The sequence below is a fragment of the Takifugu flavidus genome, chromosome 1, assembly GCF_003711565.1.
Source record: "Takifugu flavidus isolate HTHZ2018 chromosome 1, ASM371156v2, whole genome shotgun sequence".
Lineage (NCBI taxonomy): Eukaryota > Metazoa > Chordata > Actinopteri > Tetraodontiformes > Tetraodontidae > Takifugu > Takifugu flavidus.
This window is the reverse complement of record NC_079520.1, coordinates 11,739,877-11,753,853: the sequence shown is the minus strand read 5'-3', so window position 1 is coordinate 11,753,853 and position 13,977 is coordinate 11,739,877. Positions and strand designations below refer to the sequence as shown.

Genomic DNA, 13,977 nt, shown 5'->3' with positions numbered 1-13,977 from the left:
CTATTGTTTTTTGCAAACACTGCTAAGCGGAGACTCAACTTATGATTAACAATCACATTATGCTGGCAAAAGCCAAACACAGTAAGACGTGAACAATGAAAGCAAATTTTTTCCCCTTGTTCCCGTGTTTGGTTTAAAAAAAAGAGAGAAATGAAAAAAGCATTTAAATTTGGACGTGATCTTGAACTTTGCTGCTCACTATGACAAAATAATATTGAGACTATGAATAACCTGAGACATGAAACGTCATGTTTTGCAGAGCGTGTTTCCTGCACAGCTCAGGAATGTGTCGCAGGGGTGGAATGACCCTGACTTTTCTCCTGAGTGGATAAAGCAAAAAGACCATAACCTCTGACCCAGGCCGTGCCACATGCAGATAAGCTTGTCACACGAGCGTGCACATGTTTACCTTTTTTACTGTATTTAACCCAGCTGCAATATAAAAATAGCCTCTGAGACAAAATGAATGAAAAGAGGGCCTGCGGACCTTCACACATGGGGCCATTTTTACAATGGGAATCATCTTTTAATTAAACTTCAAAGCAGTTCAGAATGGAACAGAACCGAAATTGTGGATGAACAGAAAGAAAAGTCTTCATTACTTTAGAGGGGAAAATGATTCAGGATGTAATTCAGAGTAAAGTAAAAAAAGAGTCACAATAACATGACAGAGGTAAAAAAGTATACGACTCAAAGGTGGACGACCGAGTTGTTCAAGACTACAATGTTGAATTTTTCAGTTTCAGTTTGCAGTTATTTCTCACTTGTCTGTCTTATCACAGCATCTGTTGCCCTGAAGATTCAGCCAGGCATCTTGAACATCCAGCTTACGCTAGCGTCTCAGATCCCTTCCCCCTGACCTCAACAGGCAAAGCTCTTATTACATCACAGAATTTAATGATTCCATCAGCTCCAGACTTCAGAACTGTTGACTTACTTGAAACTAACGCTCTGTCATGTGCTCCATCTTTAATTGGTCCCTAAGTTGCAGGTTCGGTTCCGATTCATTTTCAGACTGAAATAGTGGGTGACCTGGTCAGTGAAACCCATACTGGTGAGCCCTGTTGTCGCCACTATGTTGTTTTACGTAACAGCTCGACATTTGATAGAGGAGCTGAGGCGTGATGAACAGGGTAAACACGGGAGATGCCACAGTGCATGTGAAATGCCAGAGGTGTCCCTTGACTCTACAGTTCAGTTCGCAGTTACAATTCTCTTTTTATAGCCCCCACATCATTAACCTTAATGATAAAAAAGACTCATGGACGGAGTGACCAGAAATACATGTGTACGCGACCTGAAGGGAACCAAGAGCTGCTGCGTCCGTCACACAGGCGTCGCCACAGGGCCCCATAGAAGTGATTGTGTGCTTAATCTGAAGTCTCCAGAGACACTGAAGGACAGCCACACTCGCTAATATTGTTGAGCCAGCATTTGCTGCCTTGCTGTAAGCACATTTTCTGATGTGTTCAGACCACTGTTGAAAAACAACTAACTCCCATGGGGGCGAGCCCCCCCCCCTCCCCCCCAACTACACACACACACACACACTCGCGCACACACCACATCAATAGTGTGACAACCTTTGCGTCTGTGGGTGTGTACATGTGCGAGTGTTTTTGTTGATGCAGGTGTCACCCCGGCCTTCACAAAGGCTAATGGGATGGCCCATTAACACCATAACAACCCTCATCGTACTGTAAATACTCGGCCTGCTGGTGTGACGAAAGCATTCCTCAATAATTTAGCAGCTGATAAAAAAAAAACGCTTTTCCGGTCTTTCTAAAAGAGCAAAGACTTGTTTTAATGTCATGGGATAGCCTGAGGCGTGGTTCGTTCCATTCAAACAGGATTTTGCTGCTCGCGCTCACGCACACGTAAGAGTTACTTGATTATTCTTTCACTCGTTTGGGGGGGCTTTTATCCTCATCGGGCACATGTTCCACTTGGCTGCTGGACTGGTAGATGAAGCCAGCTCAGCTGTGGCAAGCATCACCCATCATCAGTTGTAACTGGGCTTCTTTTAGTGCGTGAACATTTGTTAATGGTGCTTATGGTAAGTGATGACCTCACTCAGCATGTAAATGATGCAGCCTAGTCAGGGGGAGATTCCTGTATGCTGCTTGTAATATTAAGTGGGGTAATTTGGCATAAAAGCCAGCGAGAGGATATTTGCAGTGTGTGTCTCATACTTTGTCTCCACTGTGAATTATGATATAAGTTGGGGTGCAGTCCTTTAAATGCAGCATGAGCGTACAGTGTAGCGTGAGGAGGATATTGTACTTTTCACGCAACATGAAGACAGATGGTATCGTCATGCCTGATGAATAATGCATTCAGTCTCGACATAAAGTTTAATAATCATTAGATGCTAATTTACATGATGATGTGACAAGATCAGATAACCTGAAGGAATTGCCCTCCCTGATGTGGTGATAAAAACACTGCCGAAGCCACAGATGAGGGGGACACACCCTTTTCATGCAATTGGTGTGCTTTTATATTGAAATTTATGTTCTTTGCGTGCATGATGCTGCACTAAAATGATAATTTCAACCATAAATCTTCATACTCATGCTAATGCAGCTTTTGTTATTGTCTCTGTCTCAACAAGGTCAATGTCAAAAATCCTGAAACGATGCAAAAAAGAGTTGGCACACTCTTCTTAACCTAACGTGCCGCTGCCTTTGGAACAGAAATTTAAGAAATACCAGAAAGAAAACAACCAAAAATTTAAATAAAAAGGTTTGAATTCATCATGTGACAGGGAAGATTTCCAAGCTGTGTTGCCATTGGATGAGAGCCACACTGTGTGTGTGTGTGTGTGTGTGTGTGTGTGTGTGTGTGTGTGTGTGTGTGCGTGTGTGTGTGTGTGTGTGTGTGTGTGTGAGTGTCACATGGCATTCCATTTGTGTGAATATCTGGGTGATTATGGAAGGTCGATTTGCATGAACATTGGTTCCACACGTGACCAGACAGCCTTCTTCCCAGTTGTCTATGTAAAATGTGGACAAACTCACGACCAAAGCGTCCTCCTGATTCTGAATGTGAAGTTTATTCATCTCCACATTTAACAAATTGGCACAAACCACCAGAATGAGTGCTGGCAGCTACAGATCATCTTGCTGATTTCAGAGGGTTGAAATGTTTTGGGAGGTTTATTTTTTGAGTGGTGGGGTTGGGGGGTTGGGGGGTTGGGGGGTTGGAGGGGGGTAACGAGTCGTTGCATGTCTCTTTATGTGAAGATGCCAGATTCCATAAAATCGCGATCACCCATGAACCAGGAAGCATCTGACACCCACCATCTGCTGGTGAGAACGGTCCAAAAGGGTCGTGTGCAGCCAGGCTGCTGCTAGTCTTTAATAGACTCAGCTAATATCTCCATACAACAATAGCTCGGAGCGAGTTTGTCCAAGACTATTTGAGCTGAAACGCTGTTGTAGACCAGCTAATTCCAGCAGCGGGCCGTCGTCCTCGCCGTGCTCCCTCCATACCATCGAAAGCCCTCACACGTCAGAATCAGTCCTGCCATTTTCCTCTGAATAAAGACATAGAACAGATCTGTGCTGGAAGTCTTCCCACAGATTCACTCCCACTCTTCCTCTGCGCCCTCGCACTGGCTGTCACGGTGACGTCCAGTCTTCCTCTCTACTCCTCCGCTCAGCTGTGGAGGCGTTCTGTTCTCTCCTCATTCATGCGCTGCCACACTATTTCCATATTTCTGAGTGGACACAGTGCACAGAGTTGTAATTTTTTGGCCAGGAAGAGGAAGGAGAGTAGAAGAAGATGGAGGTGGAGGAGGAGGAGGAGGAAGAGCCATATTTGGCTTCATCCGAGGCATCTGACTTTTGATCAGGCTGATTGTGATCAGGTTTCTAATGAAAGTGCTCTTCAATCATGTGTAGTTTTATTCCACATGTGACTGAACAGTGTGAGTCATCAATTACCAATTGCAGATACTTTATCTTGAGTTTCAGAACAAAGAGCTCAAATGTATTTGTAGACATGAGTTTATTGTTTTGAGCAGTGATTTTTTTTACTACATAGATAAAAGACTTTCTTCATTTCCCTCCGTGGGTATCCTCCAACGCTGTTTAAGGGAATATACCTCTAACGTGAAGCTTTGGCTCTTTTGGCTTGTTGCACCTTGAAACAGCATCATTTCATCCTTGAAGGATCTGTCTGGATGTAAACAGGCAGAGATGTACACACTCCAGTGTCTGTCTGCAGTCACATGACCCTCCAGCACCGGTGATGTGCCACCAATCCCTCGTGTACATGCATAACTGTGTCGTCTGACACGTGAGAAGGTTTGGTTTGGATCCTCAGCTGTTCCTCCTCTTCTTCACAAGTCTCTCCTCCATCAACACCTTCCTGGTTTGTTCCTAAATGTTCTCAATTGTTTGGACCTTCTTGTATTCCCATTTTTAGTTGTAGACTTTGACAGAGATCGTCTTCTTCACCTCTTGTCCCTCTTGTCCTTCAACAGCACAGAAGCACCTTTTTTTCTTCGTTAGGTTGTGATCAACCCTGTCCATGTCAGTGCACATGGACCCTCATTATTAACCTCATTCTCTGCGTGGTTCTTGGCAGAAGGTTCCCAGGAGGTCTGAGGTCCACTCAGTTTCCAGCAGAGGTTGACAGGATGTAGCTGAGGAACCAAACACTGCAAGCTGCCATTGAATCCCCCCATTTCTGAAAGGTCACGCTTGGAAGCTCAGATCAGCAACCACTCAATTTCATGCATCTCACAGCTCCTCCTCTCAGGTGTCACGAGGCCGACGGCCCACGAGGCCGCCGTGTCTCACATCCCAATGGCACACAAATGCAAATGTATATATGTATGTATGGACAGTATGTGCACCTAATTTATTTCCCTTTTATAAAGTCCCTCAGTGCAATTTATTCTGCACACAAGATTAGCCATGCATTACGCAACGTCAGTCATCTACAGGCACGCTATTTCATAGATAACAGCTAGTTTTTCCACTCAGTGAGCAAGACAAACGACTGCAATGGTGCATATAGATAAGAATATTATTAATACTACTGCGACTACTACTAATAATAATAACAGAATATATACGTTGCATCTACAGCTGCATACTGTAGGTGTTTGCTACACATAACCTCAGATGAATATAAATCATTGCCCATATTTCTACTGATTGTAAATAATGCATTCCCTCACTCAAATACAGCCTCATACAGTATATACACTCATGGATTCATGCACATTAACAGTGGTTGCACCTATGAGGCATTCATTAACCAGGCTCAGCTCTTACGCTCCTGCTGAAAAGCCTATTATAGGGAAAAAAGACAGAGTGAAATGTTGCTATGTAAATGTATGTAAATGAAGCACCGCTCCTGTGTCTGTCATGGTGAAATGGTGACAGGCTTTTTCCAGGACTGCAGCAGGCTGAGGAGGGAAAAAAACATCTCAACAGCCCCTGCCTGGAGGATCCCTGCTCCCCCTCCAGCCCAAACCTCAGATGGGGGGTTTCATTGTTCATTGCCCACCTCACTTAAGTCTTCAAAAAATCATTAGGTCTGAAAGTGGGAACTGTCTTTAATGTATGCACAATTAGTGCCGAGGCTTGATCACTGATGGTCATCTAAATGAAAGCACAGCTTCATCCTAGAATTAATGACCAGGATCCTTTTTCTCAGGTCCTGTTTGCCACATGGATCATTTTGTGTTCCAGTTTTATTCCTGGCTCATGAAATAATGGCGCTTCAGGGTATTTGGGCCATAGACGCCGTGCTGCTGCCCTGTGAGGAAGAGTTTAGTGTACACGCTTTGGTGTTGGGATGTTGTGAACAATTCGGTGTAAATAATCTGACTGACTCGGTTTCAACATCAGTTGACAAATCTAAGAAAGAAAACTGAGCCATGGTCATTTTTATGGTCATAGTTGTCCTTCATTGTCTGTGACCCCCCAGCCCACCCATTCAGTTTTTATTAAAGCAAAACGTCCTCATGGAATAAATAAAAAGAAATGAAAACCTGCTTGTTAGCTTTCTCCTTTGACTCTATTTCATGCAATGGACCTTTGTGACCTTTGAATTCCTCCAGCCTGTGATAATGGAAAATTATTAGATTATTTTATTCTGAGCTGCAAAATGATCGCATCAATTTCTGGATCTGACTTTAGTTTAAAGTGAGAATACTAGCCTCCTCAAACTGTACCAACAGCTAATCAGAGCTAATCATACGAGGTTGCCAGTGGCACCACATCCTTCCTTACATCTACAAGCGACTGGCATCCTTAGATGGGATCAAGGCACAAAGAGGTGACCATGATGCTGATCACTGATCACTTTCAGACAAAACACCAACTTCTGCATTAGATCCGGCTGCCTTCAGGGTCAGAGAGACACAACTCTGCCTGTAACATCCTTCCAACTGTGGCAGCAGCGTTGAGTGTGTTTGCAAGGTTGATTCAGTATAAAGATGAACTCGGAGCATTATGAAATAAGAGCTCGCGGCCTGGGTGATATGAGAGAGGGAGGAGGGGGAGGAGGGGTGAGAAAAATGAGCAAGGAGCGACTGGAAATAAAACCTCATCCTCATCATTTCAATGTAGCTTCATTGCATATTAATAATTCTGTGCATGTGTGCTCAGTCAAGTCGGTGAGCGTGCGTTTTACCTCTTTAATTGCACAAGCAGAGAGGGTGCGATCATATCAATAATCCCAATCATATGCAAAAGAAAATATTCTCATTTTTTCCACACGATTTGCTTGAACGCTCGCTGCTGAGAGCTGGACCACTTCACAGAAATGTGCTTGGAAAAAGACTGATTATTTCATTAGAAGACTGCATACACGCCTGCCTCGATATGCACGTGCGTGCTTGCGCATGAGTACACACGAGTCTCTGGACAGACTTTCATCAGAAGATCTATCATCTGCGAATTTATACAATATCATGTCTCAATTCAGAGACAGGACGCGTGTCAGATAAATGCGATTACAGCGCACGCACGTGAGGTGTGCTCAACAAATTATTTATGATATTTGAAAGTTATGTACCCTGACTAATGTGATTTTAGTGTGTTTGTGGAATAGGATGCTTGATTTCAGGGCAAAACTATTAATTGTGGTGCCAACAGATTCCATTACTGTGTGACCATGTGAGCAGTGAGGAATGAAAACATGACAGGGCTAAATAATGTTTGTTCAACGCTTCTCTGCTGTCAAAAATATTGCAAGGTAAATACGGAGATATTAAAGATTGCACATCTGTGACAAGCATTTCCATATTATATTAAATTGCTGTAATCAAGTGTGTGCACGCACACGGTCAGACCTAAAAGGAAACATTTATAAGCGAGTGTAAACTGCCGGCCATATTGTGCATAAATGTGCTGTAGGGCGTGATAAAGACATGAAGCTGCACGCGGGATCATTTAATGGCCTTTTAATGGAATCGTTAGAAATGTTCTCATTGTACTGGTGATGTTCTTCTCATTGGGAAAAGCCCTTTCTGACCTGGGGAGTGCCGTCGTCTCATTTGTGACAAAAAGGCATCAACATTCAACACTTTAGAGGATAATTATGCTACATGCATAATTTAGCATAGATCTGGACGCTCGTTGCTGTCTTCATTAAGCTAGGCTAAGGAATTAGCGCGTACACACACGCGCGCGCGCACACACACACACACACACACACACACACACACACACAACACACACACACACACACACACCACACACACACACACCACACACACACACACACACATACACAGGGACATAATTACTCAATCATACCCCTAGATTTTCCAAATCTCATTACAGGACTAGATCAAATTTTGATTAAAAAAAAAAGATTGAAAATTACAGCAAATACATTTGTGCAAATTTCCTGTTAGCTGTACTAGATCATAGAGGATTATGTTAAGTTGCTGAGTTACTGTTAAAAGTCCTGTTTTTTATGACTTTAATACATAAATAATTCATATAATAAAGTCATTATAAATGTGAATTATAAAAAGGATTTCAAGCTCTTAGAAGACAAAACCAAAACACATCCATTAATAGCACAAAAGCAGCATGTTTTATGACCAATGACATCAGTCAGCATCAGTTTAGAGCTCCTGGGAACTTTTTTTATTCATGTTTGATAAATAAGAAATAAGCATATGTTTTTTGCTTATTTATAATAAGCAAAAATCATATGCAGCATTTATTAAACCAGTAATAACAATATCCCTAAAATAGTGGAGAGAAGAACGTGATAAATGAGCCCTGGGTGGAACGACTGTGCGGTCTGATTCCATTAAGAGCAACAACACCTTTAAATTTGTGCCGACAGCAGCAGAACGTCTCCTCTGCGGGCTTGGATGCTTTAATAGACACGTCATGATTAAGCCAGACTGTGATGAAACATTGGTGTGATATCAAGAGCAAACGGGACCCACCAAGCCCCCAGCAGGTGTCAAGCTTCATAGGTGACAAAGATAAACCCCAAAACTGAGGTGGTTCTGTCTTCATACTATCAGGACAGGAGCAGACCTCCATTCATCTCTCTTTATGTTTTATGGTATGTTTTTAACCAAACCTTTCTTTTGTATTTAATTGTATTTCCTTAAATTACAAATGTTTATAGTGGCCGTCAAGGTTTATAATCCAGTAAACTTGGTAAACTTGTCGTGAACACAGAGACTTGAACTCGTAGGTAGGCTGCAGGTTCAAGTGAAAACAAGGATTAGAACATCGTGGGAGAAAATGGGGACATTTAGCTCAATGGCCCAAATACTCACTTATGTTATTCATTCACCTGAAACATAAATTTGATTTGCAATTAAAACATTTCAATGTCAAATGTCAGAAAGTTTACAAGAAATGTGTGACGGGGACTTAAAAGGCATTTAAGAGGAAGAGTTTGGGTTTGGCTGTTCAGATGATGTGTGTTGTTGTACTCGCTACACACCAAAATACTGTTGGAAGACTTGGTTAAAGACTAACTCAGGTTAGGGTTAGGCTTAGTGGGTTAGTAGTGATGTTAGGTTAGGTTTAGTGGGTTAGTAGTGATGTTAGGGTTAGGCTTAGTGGGTTAGTAGTGATGTTAGGTTAGGTTTAGTGGGTTAGTAGTGATGTTAGGGTTAGGCTTAGTGGGTTAGTAGTGATGTTAGGTTAGGTTTAGTGGGTAGTAGTGATGTTAGGGTTAGGCTTAGTGGGTTAGTAGTGATGTTAGGTTAGGTTTAGTGGGTTAGTAGTGATGTTAGGGTTAGGCTTAGTGGGTTAGTAGTGATGTTAGGTTAGGTTTAGTGGGTTAGTAGTGATGTTAGGTTAGGTTTAGTGGGTTAGTAATGATGTTAGGGTTAGGTTTAGTGGGTTAGTAGTGATGTTAGGGTTAGGCTTAGTGGGTTAGTAGTGATGTTAGGTTAGGTTTAGTGGGTTAGTAGTGCTGTTAGGGTTAGGTTTAGTGGGTTAGTAATGATGTTAGGGTTAGGTTTAGTGGGTTAGTAGTGATGCTAGGTTAGGTTTAGTGGGTTAGTAGTGATGTTAGGTTAGGTTTAGTGGGTTAGTAGTGATGTTAGGGTTCTGATGAAGGGATGGTCAAGGTATTATGCGTGTGATGCTCTTATACCCAATACATCATGATAAATATGCAATTTACCATTAAAATATGGATTTTTTTGGGAAGTGAGAATCTTTGGGTTTAGGTTAAATGTTTTGATGGTCAGTGTTCGGCTCGGGGGCATAAATTATGTCAATAATAGTCCTTACAAAGACAGAAATACAAAGAATGTGTGTGTGAAAGAGAGAGACGTTTGCGTGTGCACCAAAGGTCAGGATGTAGGCAGTGTTTCCTGTATAACAAAATATGACTAGCAACAATAATAAACCCAAAAAAGTCTGCTGATACATACAAATACACCTGGCGACAACACACACACACCCACGTAGACACACACACTTAATTTATTTTGCCATTTATTTATCAAAGCTTGACCTAAAGTTTTACCAATTTAACAACCAGTTAAAGTTCCCCTAAAACACACACACACACGCACGCACACACACGCACACACACACATGCACGCACACACACGCACACACACAGAGGAATAAGTGTCTTCCTACACACTCCTACTCAGATAAGTTGCCGTTTTCATACTGGAGAGGCCGCCTACGTCCTTCCGCTGATGTAGCTCTGCTGTGAGACTGGCTCTAAGGAAACAGCAGTGATATGTTGGTGGATATTAATATACTTATCACAGCTATAACATAAACGTGGCCTATAGAAAATAGGCTTTTCAGCTACGGTGGGACTATTTTTAATTCCCTGGTAGTTTTGAACTTGCAGATGCGAACTATTAAAATCACCCTGCTTCCAAACAGACACATAGATCATAGATCTTCAGAGGCAGACAGGGCCTAATGTGTCATTGTCATTTATCCAGCCACGTGACTCCAGACAATGTATAATTATGGCAAATGACTGATGACGGTATTACAGAGCCTGAATATCATATGCATTCATATCTGTTTAATCACAGCCGAGGAGAGCAAAGATTTCAGACGACAGGCTGCGTTCGCGTCTCCCTGGGTGGTCAGGGGAGTCATTCATTAAAGAGAGATCCATGAATAAATATATGGTCTGGATGCGTCAGCGCTCCACACAAAACATATTATCACTGCTTTCTCATCTACTCGGTAAGCATTCGTCTGCCTGACATCTGCATTCTTATTAAAATATCCCATAAATATTTGCCTGTGCTGAGGTCTGAAATAAGATGTCCAGAGTCATTTTGAGATGTTGCACAACAAAATGATTGAAAAGAGCTGCGACATGGCCACAACGTGCAGAAATCATTAGATCGACCTGCCGACGCTGTTCTACGCTTGGCAATTCCTGTGTTCAATTCCAGCACAAAATAGATTCCGTCCGTTCCAGAGTTGTATAATGGGGGAGATCTGAGGTGTTAGCAGTTGTGCTGAGCATAGCTTAGTCACCAGAACTCACAGCCAGTATCAGAGATCTCTATCGGCACATGCTGTCTTCAGCCCGCCCCCGTGATCAATCAGGACAAAAATTAACTGAATGAGAAATTTCAATTTCGCATTTGCCATATTGATCAAGGAACAGAGTCGGTGGTGAGTAACAACATGAGGCAGAACACGGGGATCTATAATGCAGAAAACAGAATCCATTACCATTATCTGTTTAAATTATCGAGTGTAAGGAGGGCTGAAGGATGGAGAGAGAGCCAACCCTGCTTTTTTAGAGTGTGTACATCATCAGAAAAGGCTGGGCCTGATGGTGTGTGAAACAGAGACAGAATTGTTGGAAATTATAATTATTGACAAATGTAATGGCTTTTGTAGCAAATAGTTGTACCAATCAATACGACCATTTACTGGATCAAACAGATGCCTATTTATTGTGACACTTCATCAGTCATTTCATCAGCAGTCTAAATGCCATAATAATCATTTTAAAACAATAATAATTACTTTGGTTTGGGTTAGCCACTACATTAGCCCTGTAAATTTCATTATATTCACTGTAGCTAAATTTAGCTTGGCTAGGTGATCCAATACAAATGTGATTTATATTGAAAACGAATATGTTTGTCTGGGCATTATATGAACACATGAACTGGAGAAAACCTTGGGAGGTCTTTAAAAAAGTTGAACGGCCCACAAAAGTGGCCGTGGCCTAAACACCATCCCTCTATAACTGTGGATGTCAGATTCTTCAGACATGCGTGGGAATGACTGCGTCGCCCAGGATCGACCGTGGCCCCAGCTGGAGGAAGCTTCCAGTCTCTTCTGCTTTTGAGATATCGGCCGACACCCAGTCTGTAAACCGCATCCAGCGGTTAGATGTCAGCCCAAAAACATATGTGACATTTGCGTTCCAACGGCACAGATTAGTGCTGCTCACTTGGTGGCGTCTAATGTGAGTTAAGCTAGCTCCTAATCTTATCTCATCAGATTGGCATTGCTAATCTGCTTTATGAAAGCTTATAACCTAATCCATGCACACACACGGACACACACACAGAAACATTACATACTCGTGAGTCTGCAAATAGGGAAAGTCCGAGTCCTTACATTAAATGCAAAGCCTCAAACATATAGGATATATGACTGCATCTATAGAGACGGAGAAATCGTTGTCTACTCAGCTGGTTTAATTGTTTGCCCACATTTGAAATTCTGGGTGAGCGAATGCACCGTTGGGATGAATGACCTGATGGGAGCACGAAGGTAAACGAACCAATAAAAGAAATCAAATGCATATATAGGTGTCAATGAGCGGACTTGTCTTAACCTGTTATTTAAGGCTGAATAAAGCACAAACTATTCACACAATTTGTGGCAAAATGGAGCCGATGATATATCACACTGCAAATGACTTCTGCAAACAGCCCAGTTTACGGGACTACGTGTATTATAGGGATTTTATAGGGAAGTGATTTGTCATGCTTGATGGGGCACCAATATAGCCACTCCTTCTGCCCGTGCACATTTCCTGTTTACCATGGTCAGCCAGCTCACACAGACACAGCTGATTCCAGGATATATCAGAGGCTCCAGCCACACATTCGGCCTTGCATCTGAGAATTTTTGCTCTGTGGCGAGAGTGAAAGTTGGGGCGCGTGATACTGTCTGTCATGGAGGAAACCTAATATTGACAGAGAGGGAAACCGCTTTATCCTACAGGGAGACATCCGAGCCGGGGAGGTTTAGGCAGCTCTGCTCAATCTATTTATATCATTATGCATTCGGTGCTCTTTAGGCAAGGCTGGAGTAAATTCAGTCAAAACACACAGCTGCGGAGAACACCGAATCTACTTACTGCTGCCATCACCTGGGAGCTAAAGGTTATTCAAGAAGACAGAATAAAAAAGAGTGCTGCCTGATCTGATTGGTGGATGTAGTCTAATCATGTTGCTTCTAGTGGCATAATTGACCTGCATGAGGCATAGTAATTGACCTTGCCACTGAGGACAGAGTTTGGTGCTGCTGAGCCAGCACTGTTGGATCTGGGAGCAAATAAAGGGGAGTGGTGTGTATGTGTGTAAGCAGCTCTCAAAATATATCACTATGGGATATGTGACAGTTAAAAATCTGCCAGTGATCAGTGATTAGTTATTGGCAGGAAATTAGTCCTTGGCACTGGAAACATTCAAGTCTTTTGATTTATGTTCGTATGCAGCCCGGTATAGAGATTGCTTTCATTAGTGAAACACCATCAGAATCTTACTCCCCCAGGACCCGAAAGACTTCTCTGCTACGCTGCCATAATCTCCGGACGGTGCCCACCAGCTGGCTCCCGCATTTCATCCTTACGCACACCGCCCTCCATTGACGCATTGAGATCAGGGGAATGTTTTGCGTCACGATGATATCAGTTTTTTATATAAACGCAACCTTTAACGGGTCACCAGGCTGTGTCGTGACAGGAAATAAAAAAAACCATGTGCTCAACTGCAATCTTACACAATCTGAGCGTTATGCTGCAGAATAGCCGAAAAATAAGGCGATCGGCGATGCGAACGTCTGTTGGTTTTAAATGTCTGGAATTAGAAGTATATCAGGAACACTTCGACTTTCATTATAAAAATGGGAGACGAGGTTGAACATCCCCTTTAATGTATTCTGGCTGGGCGACGCAAGGGGAATATTAAATTCCTGCGACGGAACAGTGCATTCGCGTGGTTTTACGCTTGTTTACCATCTGGGGAGGAGAGCCGGAAGAACTCCCTCCACAGACACAGGAGCGCGGTGTGTGCATATCCTGTTATCCAACGCGTTTTTTTGTTTTATAATTCAAAATCCACGTCTCAGACTGGATGACGCATGTTCTGTCTTTACAAGTAACATTCAAACGGACAAAAAAATGCTTCAAAGCGGCTCGACGTCGGATCCCAGAACCAGATACTAAAAATAAAGCTCTGGGTCTAGCTGACTACGCTCAAACGAGTCGGAAGAGGGCAGTGATAGTAGG

General features: G+C 42.7%; 2 long non-coding RNA genes across 2 annotated transcripts; one reads left to right on the top strand and one right to left on the bottom strand.

The window, feature by feature from the left end:
• The first annotated feature begins 1,766 nt into the window (after positions 1-1,766).
• LOC130534880 (uncharacterized) lies at positions 1,767-6,013 on the top strand. Its single transcript, XR_008952986.1, has 2 exons — positions 1,767-1,877; positions 4,594-6,013. It is a non-coding gene; the product is annotated as an uncharacterized LOC130534880 (long non-coding RNA).
• Positions 6,014-11,373: 5,360 nt separating this feature from the next.
• On the bottom strand, positions 11,374-13,870 carry LOC130527415 (uncharacterized). The gene is made up of 2 exons (XR_008951033.1): positions 13,154-13,870; positions 11,374-13,097 (listed from the first exon to the last, which is right to left on the bottom strand). It is a non-coding gene; the product is annotated as an uncharacterized LOC130527415 (long non-coding RNA).
• Between the last annotated feature and the right edge of the window lie 107 nt (positions 13,871-13,977).